Raw genomic sequence first — 18,136 nt, forward strand, 5'->3', positions numbered from 1 at the left:
TTTTTGGATGAAAGATGCAAAAAGGAGTAAATTGGAGGTAATTGGCAGATTTGACGTTCAGTCGATGTTTTGTGCAGAGCGTGAGTTCTAGAGATCGAAATGAAGTGATTCTAGTGGCACTAAAAAGCTAACATCCATACCTTTCTGGAAATGTAATGCAAGAAAAATAAAAGGAGAAAGATCATAGAAATCACATCCTGCAAAGTCAAATCTTGCATTCTGCCAGTATTGACCTTTGGCCATTCAAAATTTAATATCTGGAGCTACAGAAGTCCAATTGATGCAAACTCAATTTTCTTGAATTTCTATTGCAAAGACCTATCCACGCTCAGAATTTCAGCCAAAAAATATGTCATATGAGGGAGATATGATTTTCCAAAAATGACAACTGAATTCTGCCAGCAAACAGGTTTCATGAAGAAACGAGTCCAAATTACATTCCGAAGCATCAAAACCGACATCCAAGTTTTAATTTCAGAAATTTAGCTCCTCAAGAACATCAATCCCGAAGGTCAAGGAAGGCAGCCACCAACCTCAAGCCACCAACCTCAAACCACCAACCACAAACCAGCTGTCAGCCGCCAGCCGCCAGCCGCCTTCACACTACCACCATCTCTTGATGTTCACACTTGAACTTTGATTTTTCTTACTTACAATTTGTGTATAAATAGGCAGCTAAGTTTATGCTATGAAGAGAGCCAAGAGAGAGGGAGAGAGAGTGCATTAGAATCAAAGAAAGAAGGGTGGCAGCCATAAGAGAAGAAACACAAACTCTCCCCTCTACAACCCAAAAATCATGTATTCTTTCATCTTTAGGAGTAGTTGTTCAATAGATATGCAAGGCTAAGCTCGTTTTCTTGGTTGCAAGGACGCAAACACCTTCAGATTTCAAGAACTGTGAGATTTATTCTTCCATTTATTTTCAGTTTGTATTATGAATGCGTATGTTTGTTTTCCAATGCATAGTTTCTATGATTGTTTATCTTAATTGCTAGAGCGGACTCTAAGTTATTATTGTGAACAATCTATTGCTAAGTTTGATATCAAAACCAGAGTTGTGGTATATAAACTTGTGAAGCAACTAAGCTTGATAATTGTAGCGGAACTACGTTATTAAACTTAGGGAGAACATTCAATCAAATGCAACACAAGCTGACAACTTGGTTGTTAAGATTAATGAATTTATCTAGATCTTAAGGCTGCCATTGGATTAAATCATTAGTGCGGACACTGTGATTGTTTGTTGGTTAGGGTTAGTTATACGGCAGATCAGTTAATTAACCAATATTAAGAAAAGATAAAAATTCAGAATATAAACTGGAGTTTCGTTTCAAGGATCAGTTCTGTGCTTGCGACCAAGGTTTGTTTTCTTGATATATTTCAGTTTTAATTGATTTTATTTGCTATTTTAATTGCTGCCATAGTTTAGATAATCACAAACCAAATCCCCCTAATTACATAACATACAACATAAAAATCTGACTTGAAACTTCCTCGTGGGATCAACCCCTTGCTTGCTCTATACTATCTTGTTTATTTTAATCTAGGGTAATTAATTTGTGCGACCGCGACATCGCAACAATAACCGACACCTATGCTATGAAAGGAACTTGATTTGTTGTTAACATAAATTAACATCATAAATACCTGACAACATTTACAAGTATTAGCATTATTCGAATAAGATAACTAATGCAATCATATTAACAATTTATAATCCGATTGGAACCTCCTTTGTGTGTAGTTTCCAGTTGAGTAATAAAAAAAGTTTACACTATACTTATTTGAAATACCATTAGTGGATTCTCTAACCTTAACAACTGTTTTTATCATTATTTAATCTTCACATTAATCTTACATCTCAAAGTCCTTTTTAACTAATCATCACCATCATCATCATTACTATTATTATTTATAATTTATATAGTTAACCTCTTTGTGGTTCAACCTCTGTCTTGCCGGGTTATTTATTACTTCGACACTTATGCACTTGGGATAAGACATCAATCTTTTAATCGTGTCAAGTTTTTGGCGCTGTTTCTAGGGAGGTAAGTTATTGTATAAATCATATATTTTCTTTTCTTTTCACTTTTATTTGTTTTTCTAATATTTGTTTCTTCTTTTCCTTTTTCTTATTTTTTCTTTCTTTTTTTCTGCACTTGCATAAGAGTTTGGACATGCACATTAAGTGGTAGACTTTCTAGGAAATCCTCATCATTTTCATAAAACATGGCTGAAAAGGATAATCAATCGCTTCATAATGAGAATAATGAGAATAATCGTGTTAGAACACTTAGAGACTACATGAATCTAACAAGAACAAGTGCACGATCATACATAGTTTTTTTCTCCTGATGCATCTCATTTTAATTTTAAGCCAGACATTATTCAACTTTTACCTTCTTTTCATGGCTTAGATCTAGAAAATTCATACTTGTGTTTGAGAGAATTTGAATAAGTTTGTAACACTTATAATGACTCAAATTGTAGCATGAACATCATCAGATTAAAGTTTTTTTTCCTTTTTCATTAAAAGATAAAGCTAAAACATGGCTACAAAATCTTATGTCAGGATCCATTTGTGCCTGGGATGAAATGCAACAACAATTTTTAAAGAAGTTTTTTCCGTATCATAGAACAAACTCTTTCAAAAGACAAATCACCACATTTACTCAAAAACCAAGAGAAATATTTTACCAATGTTGGGATAGGTATCGAGATTTGCTTAATACTTGTCCTCATCATGGTTTTGAAACATGGAGATTGGTTTCATATTTTTATGAAGGGTTAACACCTAAAGATAGACAAATGGTAGAATTGATGTGTAATGGAACTTTTGAAGATAAAAACCCTGATGAAGCAATGGAGTACCTAGATTTGTTAACTGAAAATGCTCAAAATTGGAACACTTCAGGCACTTATGAGGCACCAAGTAAAACTCATCCTCATACATCTAGTGGAGGAATGTACAACCTTAGGGAAGATCATGACCTCCAAGCCAAGTTTGCATCTTTAGCTAGAAAAGTTGAGGCACTAGAATTGAAAAAGAGTGGTCAATTAAAATCTGTTCAGAAAATTGTGTGTCAAATCTGTGAAACCAATGAACACTCAATTAGTAACTGTCCAACTTTGCCTTCTTTCAAGGAATGCCTCCATGAACAAGCCCATGCTTTAAATAAATTTCAAAGGCCCAATCATAACCCATACTCGCAAACATACAACCATGGTTGGAGAAATCACCCAAATTTTAGTTGGAAGAGTGGTAACAATAATGCACAAACTTCACAGCCACCATTTCAATCACACCATAATTTCTAAAATTCTCATGGATATGCACCTCCTTATGTTCCCCCTCCTATAAAAAATCTTGAGGAAACTTTGCATGCATTCATTGAAAAGCAAGAGACAATCAACACTCAAAATGCTCAAACTATAGCTGATTTAAAAGATACTCTTGCAAAATTCACATCTACTCTCAATTTTCAGGAGAAAGGTAAGTTTCCATCTCAACCACAGCAAAATCCCAAGGGGCAATACAATGCAAATGCAAGTAATTCTGGAAGCCAACACATGGATCAAGTCCAATCAGTCATTACTCTCCATAGTGGTTAGGTTATTGAAAAACCCATTCTTGAATCTTGTGAGAAAGATGATGAGTCAATCTCTGAGGGTAAGGAAGGGGTTAAACCTACACATTGCAAAGAAAAGACTGATTCCCCACCAGTACTTCCATTTCCTCATGCCATGATCAAACAAAGGAAGTCAATCAAAATTCTGAAATCTTTGAAACTTTCAAACAGGAAGAAATCGAGGACAAAAAAGGCACCAAAAATGTTATTGCGAATCATTTGTCAAAATTGGCAATAAATTCAACATCTGACATCACACTAATTGATGATTACTTTCCTAATGAATCTTTGCTTTATCTTAGTTCAATTCCTTGGTCTGCTAATATTGACAATTTTCTTGCTTCGGGATTTTTGTCAACTCATTTAGATACCCAAGACAAAAGAAAGTTTTTGAGTGACATGCATAACTTTTATTGGGATGACCCTTACTTATTCAAATATTATCCTAATCAAATATATCAAAGATGCATTATTGATAATGAGGTAAGTAATGTCATAAAGTTTTATCATTCCGAGGCATGTGGGGGTCATTTCTCATCAAGAAAGACAACTGAAAAAATCTTACAAAGTGGATTTTACTAGCCCACCATGTTCAAGGACTCGCGTGCATTATGCAAAACCTGTGAAAATTGTCAAAAGGTGGGATTTATTTCAAAACATAGAGAGTCTTTAGATAATCTTCTATTGACTCTTGAGTCTCATCATAGTGGAGATGTGCATCGTGCAATTCATGATTTATGGCCCTATTTTCATAAAGAACATGCTCATCATAGTCTAGGGAATCTGACTAAAAAAGACTATGTTTGTCAGTTTTTAAGAAAACTGGATGGGAAGCCTATCTCTGACCCATATAGGGCATTTAAGTCGTTCTTGGACATAAAACCAAGGGAAGATGTGAGCCACAATCACAACTACTTATACATAAATATGTTTTCAAGAGAGAGAGAGAGAGAAAGACTCCTCCTTCCATTCATTTTTACTCAACCCACACATTCAACAGATATAGAAGTGTGTAGAAATGTCAGGTTCCTCAAGTAATCATATATGAAATATTTGTGTTTTCAGTGGATCCAGTCCTAGGAAAGAAAAAGAGTTTTTAGAATCAGCAAATCATCTTGGTCAGGTACTAGCTAAAAGAAGGATTCATTTAGTGTATGGAGGAGGCAACCTTGGGTTAATGGGGGGTGTCAATAGCTGTATTTTTAGGAGGCAGTCAAGTTTTGGGGTCGTCCCTAAAGCTGCAGCAAAAAGGAACATCATTGGAAAAACAATTAAAGACGAACTACAGGTCTCCACAATGTCTAATCGAATGAATGCAATATTTAACCATGCTGATGCCTTCATTGCCTTACCAGGTGGTCTGGACACATTGAATGAGATCTTTTATATTTCCTCTTAGGCTCAACTTCACATTCACCATAAACCTATAGGTTTGTTAAATGTTAATGGTTTTTATGTTAATTTGTTGTCTTTTCTTGATCAAGCTGTGGAACAGAAATTGCTAACATCTTCGGCACGACAAATCATAATCTATGTTGTTACTGCTGAACAACTGCTTGATCAACTACAGTCTTTCATCCCTGTAATTGATCCCTCCATGAGTCACATAAATTGGTCAACTATGGAAAGCCGTAAAAAGCTTAGATTGGATTTGAGCTTTCGTTTGTGAAACCTTGTGTCTTTTGGTTTTAATAATAGCATATTATTTTGTTTTGTTATTTCTTATATGTGTTTAAGTGTGTTTCAGGTTTGTCAGTATTCACTATTTCAGGTGATATCTTCTATATTCTATCTTTCTACTTTAGGAAATTGAGGACAATGTCTCGTTTTGGTTGGGAGGAGAGGGTAATAGTTGACATTAAAAAAAAACTAACTTTTTGTTGTTATTAAAACCATTTAACAAAATTGTTATTGTTAAAATAGCAGAGTAAGGAGGAATTTTATTTACTCTTGAGACGCATCTTGGTAAACATTTTTCAATGGTTATTTGCAATATTTATAACAAGATCTATCACACACTTCTCAAGAAATATTCAGGTTTACAAACTCTCGCATTGTTATCGCTTGATTATGCTCATATACCCATTTAACAAGTATTCTTAAACCTTCATTTTCACACACACACACTTTAACATATGATTATGGGTTGCACATTAGATTATTACATTATTTATGTTCTTTTGTTAAAGGTAACAACTAAGGGAAATGGATAATATATAATTTGCAAAAAAAAATTGATAATATTGATGATAATAAAAACGTAGATATGTTTGGTTTCGTAGCCTCTCTAACCTAAGCAATTAAGCTCGAATGGGTGTTTTAACACCTAATACCCTAAAGTCAACTGACTTGGGAGCTATTGGCATAGTGCTTGTTACATGGGTTAAGGAGAAAAGCTTAAGGAAATCAAACATTGCACTATCTACATATTCGTATCTGCAACCCGAGTTATTAAGCTCGTAGGGGTATCTAAACACCTAATGCCCTAATACCAACTAGTCTAGGAGTCATTAGCTGAAAGCTCGTTATATGGATTAAAGATGCATTGTGTTTTAAGTTATATGTATATATATTTAAAAAAAAAGAAAAAAGAAAAAAAAATTAATAATCTCAACCCAAGAAAGTTAACCTTAGAAAAACATTAGAACAAAATATTTTCTTCTAATAAAAGCTCCATCATCTATGTTTTCATACATTGAGCACATAAAAAGAAGGTTTATTAATATCTTGTTTCAATAGTATAAAGCAGATATATAAATTTAATGAGAGTTTGTTTATTTGGATAGATTAATGGAAGTTGAATGATGAATGCCTTGTTTTGTGGAACTTGCAAATTGTTTTTCTATTTTAACGATTTCATTACTAGGACTAGTAATAAACTAGTTGGGGGGTGATTAGTACTTAAAGGTGTATTTTTATCAAGGTTTTATATCATTATTTTTGCACTTGAAATATCAATATCTTCTTAACTAGAGCATGTTTTATAATAACATGTCTAATAATATAAGATACCTTTAATTTATGGTAAATTTTCATCTTAAATGCAGGCCTATCATATAAATCAAAGGATTGATTGATGAGTTGAACTACTGGAATTGAAAAGACAAAAAAAGGGCTAAGTTTAGAAAAGAGATGTTGGTTCAGTCCACACTGGAACACCATTCAGTTATTGAATCATAATTGGAGTTGTAAAACTTGGATTTAGGTCTTGTTTATATATATATGAAAACCTAAGACATAGGCCTAAAACTTTCATGAAGAGTCCAAGATTCAAAAGGATCGTTTTCAAGTTCAAATTGCAGCAACAACAGAGAAGTAGGAATCTGTCCTGCAGCCCAGACACCATTCAGTGTTCAACTCATATCTCGAGTTCTAGAAGTCCAAATGCACTGATTCTTGTTTTGTTGGAAAACACGGACAATTTCCTAGAACTTTCATGAGGACTATCTGCTCAAATTCGGATGTTAGCAATGATGTTTTCTCCAAACAAGAAGATAAGGATTATATTTGTTATCTTATTCACTCTTAATACTTTGCTTGTTAAATGGTTAATCTAGATTTATGTTGTATAACTCTTGGTACAACAAATACTTGGCACTTTCATAGCCAAACTGTATGATATAACCAACACGTGTGCTATGAAAAGAACTTGATTTGTTGTTAACATAAATTAACATGATGAATACCTGACAACATTTACAAGTGTTAGCATTATTCGAATAAGATAACTAATGTAATCATGTTAACAATTTATAATCTGATTGGAACCTCCTTTGTGTGTGGTTTCTAGTTGAGTAATAAAAAGAGTTTATACTATACTTATTTGAAATACCATCAGTGGATCCTCTAACCTTGACAATTGTTTTTATCATTGTTTAATCTTCACATTAATCTTACATCTCAAAGTCCTTTTTAACTCCTCATCATCACCATCATCATCATCATCATCATCATTATTTATAATTTATATAGTTAACCTCCCTATAGTTTGACCCCGATCTTGCCGAGTTATTTATTACTTCAACACTCCTACACTATGTATTAGATAAAAATATTTGAAGCAAGTAGATCAAACAATAAACTTACTTAAGGAGAATAAGCTAGAATTTAAAAAAAAAAATAGGTTTTCAATAATAGTCATAAAGGAACAATTTTTTTTGTAGTCGGTGAATACCTCTAATATATCCAAAACTATTGATAAAATATTTGAGATGTTGGAGGCTATTATGGAGAGAAATAGAGAGAAAAATGTTATACAAGTAATCACTGTTAATTCTGCAAATTATAAAGTCACAGGACAATTGCTGATGAAAAAGAGAAAAAAGATTGTTTTGGACACCATATGATGCCCATTGTATAGACTTGATATTGGAAGATTTTATGAATAAGCTAGAGGTCCTTTATGTAACTATTGATAAATGGAGGATAATTACCTCATATATTTATTCAAGAACTATTCTTATTTCCATGCTAAGGCACTTTACAAAAGAAAATGATTTGATTAAGCCTACTACCACTCGGTTTGTTACTACATGCTTCACCCTAGGATGCTTGAATGATTATAAAATATAGCTAATGACAATGTTTACTTTTAATTAATGGAGGTCATGTAGGTTTTCAAAAATAGAAGAATGGAAGGGAATTCAAAACTATGTTTTAGACAACAAGTTTTGTTCTGATGTCATTATATATATTAAGACAGCATATCCTCTAATTAAAGTTTTCAGATCAATTGATTTAGATAAAAAAAATCAGCTATGGATTTTATATATGAACCAATGGATCAACAAAAGAGAAGATATAAATGAGTTTTGGTTATGTGAGAAAAAATGTATCAATTATCTATCTTGTTAATTGTTTATTTATTACTAGTAGTTGATCATTTATGTTTATTTTAATTTTGTATTCTTTAACTTGTTATTAATATTCTTATTATTATTATTTTGTAGTTATATACCTATATGAAATATTGTTAATGCAAGATGGGAACTTCAACTCCACAGACCTTTACATGCAGCAACATCTTATTACTTGAATCCTTATTTTTATTATAATCCTAATTTTAAGGTTAATACCAATATTAAAATTAGATTGTATCAATGCTTAGAAATGATGATGGCTGATGCAAGTTAAATGTGCAAAAGTGTTATTTGTCATTGAGGCAGTCAAGATAGCAAGAAATAATTAAAAAAAAAACTCCAATTAAATGGTGAGATTCTTATGGGAATGAATGTCCAAAATTACAAAAGTCTGCAATTCGAGTTCTAAGCTTGACTTGTAATTCATTTGGATGTGAGCATAACTGGAGTATATTTAAGATGGTGAGTTTTTTATATTTATATTTTTAATATTTTTATATTTAATTAGAATCTAATAAGTTATAAATTTGAATTGGTTGCTTAGGTTCATACAAAACAAAGAAATTGTTTGCACTATGAGAAATGAATGACTTGGTGTTTGTAATGTGTAATTTGAATTTAAATGACAACCAAGTCAAAAAGCCTGTTGATAATTTTGATGAAGTTCCAGATGATCGCTTATCTAACAATGTCAAAGAATCATCTCAACCCAATAACTTAAGCTGTTAGGTGAGATCTCAAGATATAATTTATATTATTCTCTAATACATCCCCTCAAGTGAAAGCCCTTTGAACTTGAAACTTGCACAGACCCACATTACCTTATGCTTGATTTTTATCAAATAAATAGGGGTGGTGAGATTCGAACTTGTGACCACTTGGTCATTAAGGCTCTGATACCATGTTAAAGAATCATCTCAACCTAATAGCTTAAGCTGTTAGGTGAGGTTCCAGGATATGATTTATATTATTCTCTAATACACCCCCTCAAGTGAAAGCCCTTTGGGCTTGAAACTTGCACAGACCCACATTACCTTGTGCTTGATTTTTATCAAATAAATAGGGATGGTGAGATTCGAACTTGTGACCACTTGGTCATCAAGGCTCTGATACCATGTCAAATAATCATCTCAACCCAATAGCTTAAGCTGTTAGGTGGGGTCCCAGGATATGATTTATATTATTCTCTAATACACTCCCTCAAGTGAAAGCCCTTTGGACTTGAAACTTGTACAGACCCGCACTACCTTGTGCTTGATTTTTATCAAATAAATAGGGGTGGTGAAAATCAAACTCGTGACCACTTGGTCATCAATGCTCTGATACCATGTCAAAGAATCATCTCAACACAATAGCTTAAGCTGTTAGGTGAGGTCCCAGGATATGATTTATATTATTCTCTAATAGACGATAATCAGATAACTAAGGGAGAAAATCGTGTTGGTTCATCAAACTTTGATTTTCTTGGTGTTATTGGTAACACGAAGAAAAAATGATAAAGAAGATGAAAGTGATGAAGAAAAAAATTCTAATGATGTTAAAATAGAGAGTCATGGTATTTGCCACACCCGGATATTGCGGCGACCGATTAAAAAACTAATAATCTCGATTGGAAAAGGAACAAATATCTAGCATCTTGTTCTTTTAGGGGAAAAGGTTTTGTTCAAGGAGTCGCCACCTAGTATTATGGTCACTAGGAACCCTAACTGGTCAACAGAGATTCTACGGTGCGAGACTGGTTACGTAAAAAGGAAGATATTATCACCCCTTAAGCGTTCTACCTAAGACAGACTACATTGCTGGTTTTTGTCTAAAATTGCTAAGAATTTGTTCTCTTTTTCCTTTTTTATCCTTCCTTTCATGTTCCTGACTCTGGCATCAGTGAACAATTCTTACAAATATTTCCAACTCTGGTATTGATAAATATCACATAAATCCAAAAAATGCAATACTCCTGACTCTGGCGTTAGTGAATGCTTTTGCAAAAAATGAATTTGAAGAAGAAATTTTCTATGCTATTTTCCTTGTTTATCCTTTATTTTTATTGACCCTTTTCAGATGAAAATAAATAAAAAAACCTTGCACGACATATTTGCATTCAACAATAATAATCCACAGATTAAGCACATAGCTAAAAAAATACAAGCACAAAGAAGGAAAATAAAATAAAGTGTGAGGGGCCCACAAATAAATCAACAAAGACCCCAAAATATTTTTGGAATTTTCTGATATCGAAAAGGGGCTTGTTTGGCCAAATGTCAAACTAGAATGGGCATAAAAATTATGGCCAAGGCATAAGGGTGTGTTTTGCCAATCACACCCTTATCAAACACACTTTTGAGCCGGCTGGGCCTAAAGCCCAGACTCTGCCTACTCTCTTTTTTTTTGGTTGAGTCTAGCCTAGCCTGCATGGGCAGTAGGCACGCGTGATTCAAACCACGCGTGCGCTGCACAGGGCGAAGGTAATTAAATTACCTTTGCCCTATTTTCTTATTTTGCAGCAAGAGATGCAGAAACAAAGGGAAACTGAAGGCCTTACCTAGCAATGATGAAGGCAAAGGTAGAGATGAAGATGAAAGTGATGGTTTTCTCTGGAGAATGTTCTTTTTTCCCCTACTCTTGTTTTTTTTTTTTTTTGTTATGGGTTCTCTTTTTCTTTGGGTTTTTTGTTCCCCTGTTTTCTGCTCTCTTTTTTCTGGGTCTCTTCCTCCCCTTTGTTCTTGCGATCCCCTACCTTTTATAGGTTGTCATGCTACTTATCTTCCCAGGATCATGATAAGGCATGAGGACATTGTGTTTCAGTCAGATTAAGGCACCGATAGTCCCGCCCCTGTTGGACTCTTTTCTATTATGCATGAGTAGGGCTGAGCATTTTCGGTTCGGTCTGGTTTTGGACCAAAATAAACAACCAAACTGTTTTTTTTTAGTTTTTGAACCGAACCGAACCGAAAACCGGTTCAAACCTTCCAAACCAGTTCAAACCGAACTGCAATGCCAAGATGCCATCCTCTAAGAATCAACAACGTTGTTCTCGTTGTTACAACTTCTTGCAAAGGAAAAAATAATTGCAAAAAAACAGTATCAATTCTTAGCAATCACTGCTTTGATTTTTCTGGACACTCTTCAACTTCTAGACCCGAAATAATCCCTCTTTGGCAATCGAGGTGGGATCTGTTAAAAGTCGTGACCCATGAAGGAGAATCAAGTAAATCAATGGAAGAATCATCAGCAATTCATCTCTAACATGGCAAGTTTGAAAGATGAGAGAGGAGAGACAGAAAGCATGGAAGATTGAAAGAGAAGAAGAAAAATTTTACTCAAATGTTGAAAGGAAATATTAAAGCTTTACCTGTAATCTTTACTTTTCCTTCACGTTGAGAAATGAGAGACAAAGAGAGCATTGGGGCTGTGAATGAAGGGACCCTTCAATGTGAAAGCATTCTAAGACTTAAACAGAGGAGAGGGTGGCTGTGTGCAAGGGAAAGAAACGATAAAGGTCTGCTAGGGTTGGCTAATGGAAGGGAGGGGTGGCCCGCGTATGGTTTATTACTTTATTTTATTTTTTTCATTTTTAAACCGAACCGGTTCGGTTCGGTTCGGGTTGGCCGGTTCAGGCACACCAAAACCAGAAACCGAACTGGACCGGACATTTTCCTAAATATTTTAACCAGTTCAATCAGTTTTTTGTACTAGTTCGGTTTTTTCGGTTTTCTCGGTTAAATCGGTTTTTCGGTTTTTTTGCTCATCCCTAAGCATGAGGGTGTGAAAAATTTATCCTTATCTCCCTAGGGTTGTAATCTTCACAAAGATAAGCTTTGCAAATTGAGTTATGGTTGGACTGGGATACCGATGTTTCACCATTTCCATTCCTTCTTTGCAGGCGGGCTTTCAGTGTCCGAGGAAGAAGATTAGAAACAACGCATGCTTGAAACGGTGCGTTTTAGACTGGAAATGACCATTTCTCAATTTGATCCTCCAAGTTTCAACATTTTAATCGGGCCCCTAGACAAAATTTCGACGCCTTTTACAAAATGGTCCCTAGACCTTAATCACTTGTAATTTTGTCCTTAACTAACTCAGAGATTTAATATTGATTCGATTATGCCTCTGATTTTGTTAATTAAACTAATTCTAAGCTTAATTAAATCCTCAAACTTATCCATTCTTCAATCAAACTCCCGATATCTTTAATTAAACCCAATCAAAGTTTAAATGAAATTCCATACCAGCTAATTCTTTCAATTTCTTTAAAAATTAACTTTCAAAATCATAAATTAAACATAATTAAACCCATCAAAGCTTCCCATTTATGTTGTCTTGATCCAAACCTCAATTTTCATTCATTTCCTTTTTTTGATTTTTATGTTGTCCAAAATTAGGTTATGACAGTATTGAAGATGATTTAGAGATTCAAATTGATTTCAATCCGGAGAATTCAAGGAGTTTTGAGTTAAATATTGTTGACAATATTGGAGTTGGTACTGATAGTAGCACTAATGTTCAAAATATTGGTGTTGGTACTAGCAGCAGCACTAATAATTCTTTAGATGGTAATGATGTTGATGAATATCTTAGAAATAACGAAGAAGATGAAGTCAATAATGTTGGTTTTAGTTTACATGACACACCATCAGATTATTTGTTTTAGACTTGTTGATTATTAGTTAATGAAATTCTATAGACATTATTATATGGTAAGGGATTTTTAAATTAAACTATGTATGGATTTTTATTTGAACTAAGTATTATAAGGTGCTTGAACTTTTGTATTGTTTATTTCATTTTTATCTTAATTGTGTTATATTGTTATTTAATACTTGGCTGAAATTGTCTATATAATTAGTTAGAAGATTTTTCTTATGCTTTTACAATTCAAATTTATATAGTATTTTTCATGTCGTGTTAAAAAAATGTTTTTAACAACCTTGACTCTTGTTGTAATATATGTTACCAATCGTAACTATAATGCTTACACATTTTGATAAAATCAATCAACCATCACAAAACCCACAGCTGACTCTGAATTCAATTTAGAGGGTAAGAGACAAGTTTCTAGGGTTCATTAACTTATATCCCATTGTATTCACAGTTGATGCGAGATTCTTTGCATCGGTTAGTAAGCTCTAGTAGGGATAGTGGACTCAAGACATGCTTGATGAACGCATATGACCTTTCATGATAGCGGATAGCCTAATCATTGTTCATTGGTTTGAATATTGGACTTTATCCTTTGCTTTTTCGGATTTTTTGAACTCTTAGTTTTGCTATTAGATTTAATTTTATTTTAAGGCTTTAATTTAGTTTAAGGCCAAACTAAACAGTTTGTTGTTTTAAGATTTTATATATATTTGACATTGTAGTCAAATTATGATAAATCGATAAAAAGTTGCATGCTTTTGGTTTTCCAATCCCCCAGCTTCAGCTTCTTTCTTTCTTTCTTTCTTTTAGCTTCTTTTAATTCTTAGTTTTTTACTTCTCTCGTCTTACTTTTCTTAAATCTCTTATTAGTCCCGTATCAAACTCGCTCATCAACTTCGAAAGAAAAACAAGACAATTCCCCAAAGATTGTCAAGAGTTTATCAACTTTGCAATGACCTATTTCAAATTTTATGAGACTGGAGAGCAGATAATTAGAACAAGCCTGCTGCAATGAAGTGGAAATAATATGATGAGCATTGAGAATTCGATCAAGACATGATAATAAAGGTAAGGTGGAAATAAGGACGAAGGCTGTTGCTATTTGCCTTCATCTCATAGGTGAGGTTATATATTTTGAAGAATTAGGCTTCCTTATCCTAGATCGTGAGTAACCGGTTTCTGCAGTGAAGTGCTTGGCCAACTAGTAAAATTAGATGTTAGAAAGAAAAGTTCCATGGAGAGTGGATTCGTTAGCAGAAAGGAAGTGGAGAAGATTCTGAGAGGAAGTTTGCAAAGTCAAATTCCTGGAATGGGTTCGAAAGTATTTGAAAGCTTTGAGGCAAGCGACCTCGTGATGAAGATGCTGAAACTAGAACTGTGCTATGAACAAAACTCATCACATCCGTACTCTCTGCTACTGATCCCTTCAATTCTTCAAGAAGGCAGAGGGAAGCCTCAGAGATGGCAGTTAAGTACAACTGACTGCAATTATGCCGGACGGCATCTGGAATGTGAGGATTCAAGCCACACATTTCTTGCACCAGGCTTCTTTCCTCTTTTACAGGCAATTTTTCTTTCTTTTCTGGCCTCTCTACTATTATTTTATTGTTGCTTCTGCTTTGCTATATAATTGAATGTCTGCTAAAACTCAGTTTCTGAGCATGAAAGTAAGCTTTACACTGCATAGAGAATTCGATGCTGCAAACTACAGTCTTGTATTCTTCTGAATGAATTTACTGGTATTCTAATTATACAAGTAATATAATTTAAACACTAAAGAGAATAAAGACTAATGTGAAGAGCAAGTGTATATCATGGAAAATCATATAACTTTTACCATAAAACTTTGAGTTGATACTTCCATGTAATCATGCTTCTCTACTTCATTTACCTCAAGAGTAGATGAAGTTGAAGTATTTAAAGAATCTGAAAACATTCGCCTCCTTTAAGTACCACAATCTCTCAACCTCAGAAATTTTTAATCCTATTCTTCACTTTTTAGATCTGTTGCTTGTCTGCATGAATATTCAGCCTTTTGTTCTTTTAGATAGAAAAAATACATTCTGCGGGCAGCATCGAGTGTCTAATATAAATTTTAACTATTTTCTATGCAAAAATAAACTCTTAAAATATGCTCCTTGGATTCTTAAATGTAGCTTGAATGCAAGCCATAGCGTGGAATTGTAAATCGTATACATACCCACACCATGATATTGCTCGTGTTTGATTGACATAGTCAAGTGATGCAACCATATTATTCAATAGTTTCTCCTACATTTAACTAGTATTTTGCCTATGTTTTATATATAAAATATCTTGATATTCTTTGTTTTATGTTTTGAAGGCACTTTTGGATGAAAGATGCAAAAAGAAGTAAATTGAAGATAATTGGCAGATTTGACCTTCAGTCGATGTTTTGTGCAGAGTGTGAGCTCTAGAGGTTGAAATGAAGTGATTCTAGTGGCATTAAAAAGTTAACATCCATACCTTTCTGGAAATATAAGGCAAGAAAATAAAATAGGAAAGGGCATGGAAATCACAGCCTTCAAAGTCAAATCTCGCAATCTGTTACTATTGACCTTTGGTCATTCCAACTTGAATATCTGGAGCTACAGAAGTCCAATTGATGCAAACTCAATTTTTTTTTATTCATGACTCAAAGTTATATAAACGCTCCAAATTGCAGCCAAAAAAGATGTCATATGAGGGAGATATGATTTTTCAAAGATGACATCTGAATTCTGCCAGCAAACAGGTTTCGTGAAGAAACGAGTCCAAATTACATTTCGAAGTATCTAAACCGATATCCAAGTTTTTATTTCAGCAATTTAGCTCTTCTAAGTCAAATCTTGAAGATTTCATGCAAGGCTATTTCTCCTTTTTTAGGAAAATAGTTATTGAAGTACTTAAATGTAAACAGTCTACTTAATGGAGAATTATTTTGTAAAATAGAGACCTAGGGTTTCCTAGGATATAAAAAGAATGAGAGAAGAGAAGGGGGGCAGCCAGCCAAGAAGAGAAAAACGTCCCCTTCCTCTAGGAAACCCTAAATTATACATTCTTCCTTCTTTTTGATTAGTTGTTCAACAAACATGCAAGGCTAAACACTTTTTCTTGGTTGCAAGGACATGGAAACCTTCGGATTTCAAGAACTGTGAGATTTATTTTACCTTTTCTTTTCAATTTATATGATGAATATGTTTGTTCTCCTATGCTTATTTTTCCTATGATTGTTTATTTTAATTGCTAGAGCGGACTCTAAGTTATTATTGTAGACAATCTATTGCTAAGTTTGATATCAAAACCGGAGTTGTGGTATATGAACTTGTGAAGCAACTGAGTTTAATAATTGTGATGGATCTACGTTATTAATCTTAGGGAGAGCATTCAATCAAATCAAACATAAACTGCGGACAGTTATATTTTCTTGATTAATCAACTTATCTAGTTCTTAAGGCTGCCATTGAATTAAATTAATAGTGCGGACACTGTGGTTGTTTGATGGTTAGGGTTAGTTATACGACGGATCCGTTAACTAACCAAATGTTAAGAAGAGATAAATATTCAGAATATAAATTGATGTTTCGTTTCCATGATCAGTTCTGATTTATGTAGGTTGTGCTTGTGACCAAGGTTTGTTCTCTTAATAATTTTCTGATTTTATAAATTTCGTTTGATAGTTTTCTGTTTTTTTTTGCTTTAGCCTAGATAACGTCCAAACCCCCCCAAATTGCATATCATCTAGCATAAAAATCTGACTTGAATCTTTCTCGTGGGATTGACCCCTTGCTTGCTCTATACTATCTTGTGTGTTATGTTTGAAGCTGGGGTAATTAATTTGTGCGACTGCGACATCGCAACATCAAGGAATTTGCAATCTCCTAATTTTCATTTGCTTGCAAATCCAGGTTCATCTTCATATAACAGAATCATGGCATGAAAAAACCAACATGGAGCAACTTGCAGTCTGCACTGCTCTCAGCACCTGCAGAACGCGTGCATGATTATCAACACACTTGGAATCCAGTTTCAGGCTCTGGAAGACCTGTTCTAAGAGTTGGATTTGAATTGGCTCGAGACCTCCTGTCAGATGATGACTTCAAGGAAGTACTGCACCGTCGAAATAATGACCACCTGTACAACCTTGCTGTGGAGTTGGATGACCCACCAGATAGTTCTCTAGACGGAGCAGATCTTGCAGGCAATGAACCTGACAAAGTGGTTCCAAGCTTTGCTGGAATTGCAAGGGGGGGAACAAGTATTGCAGAGACTCAAGATCATTGAACAAGAAATATGAGATTTGAAACAGGAGATACAAGGACTGAAATTCTATGAGCGCAGACTCCTTATTGAACTTCAACGCAAAGTGAATTAATTACCTTGTGAGCTACAATAACCAAGTTGAAAAGGAAAGTGCCACACTTTTTCTTTCTTATTAGAACAGAAAATTACTCGAGAAGATTGATCACCAACATGATTTCTGGAATGACTGCACTTTGTCTGCACATGTTTTGTGAATTTAGGGGAGAAATGCATGTTGTTGAAGATCAGATTGGTTGTGAAGTGATGCAGGTTGATAACATGGCAGTAAGGAGTTTGGCTCCATACATGAAGATATTCATGAAATTTTTAACATTTTCTCTGAAGATAGGAGCGCATCTGGCAACTGGAATGGGGAAGATGATTCCAGATTTGAGCAGAGAAGTTGCCCATCTGACTGGCTCTTCCCTTTTGAACGTGGCGCAGCAGGAGCAGTTGCTGCTTGAGCAGTGGGGGCTGCAGCACAAAGCAGGAGGAACAGAAGCAGGGCTGCAGAAAGCTCAAGAGACATGAAACAAGATTTAAGAGCAGCTTAGCAGTGGTTGGTGGGTTTTTTAAGGGACCGCAGGTGCTCAACTGGAAAGGATATTGCAGAGGAGTTTGGATTGTAGAGAGTTTAGATAGAGTTGATGAGCAAATTGCATGCTTCTGTAGGAGGGCATACTATGAGGGTGAATGAAATAATTGAAG

General features: G+C 34.3%; 1 pseudogene; it reads left to right on the forward strand.

The window, feature by feature from the left end:
* LOC133702741 (protein TORNADO 1-like) overlaps positions 1-18,066 on the forward strand; it is a 35,917-nt pseudogene extending 17,851 nt beyond the window's left edge.
* The last annotated feature ends 70 nt before the right edge of the window (positions 18,067-18,136 follow it).

The sequence above is a fragment of the Populus nigra genome, chromosome 9 (genome assembly GCF_951802175.1).
Source record: "Populus nigra chromosome 9, ddPopNigr1.1, whole genome shotgun sequence".
In the NCBI taxonomy this organism is placed as follows: domain Eukaryota; kingdom Viridiplantae; phylum Streptophyta; class Magnoliopsida; order Malpighiales; family Salicaceae; genus Populus; species Populus nigra.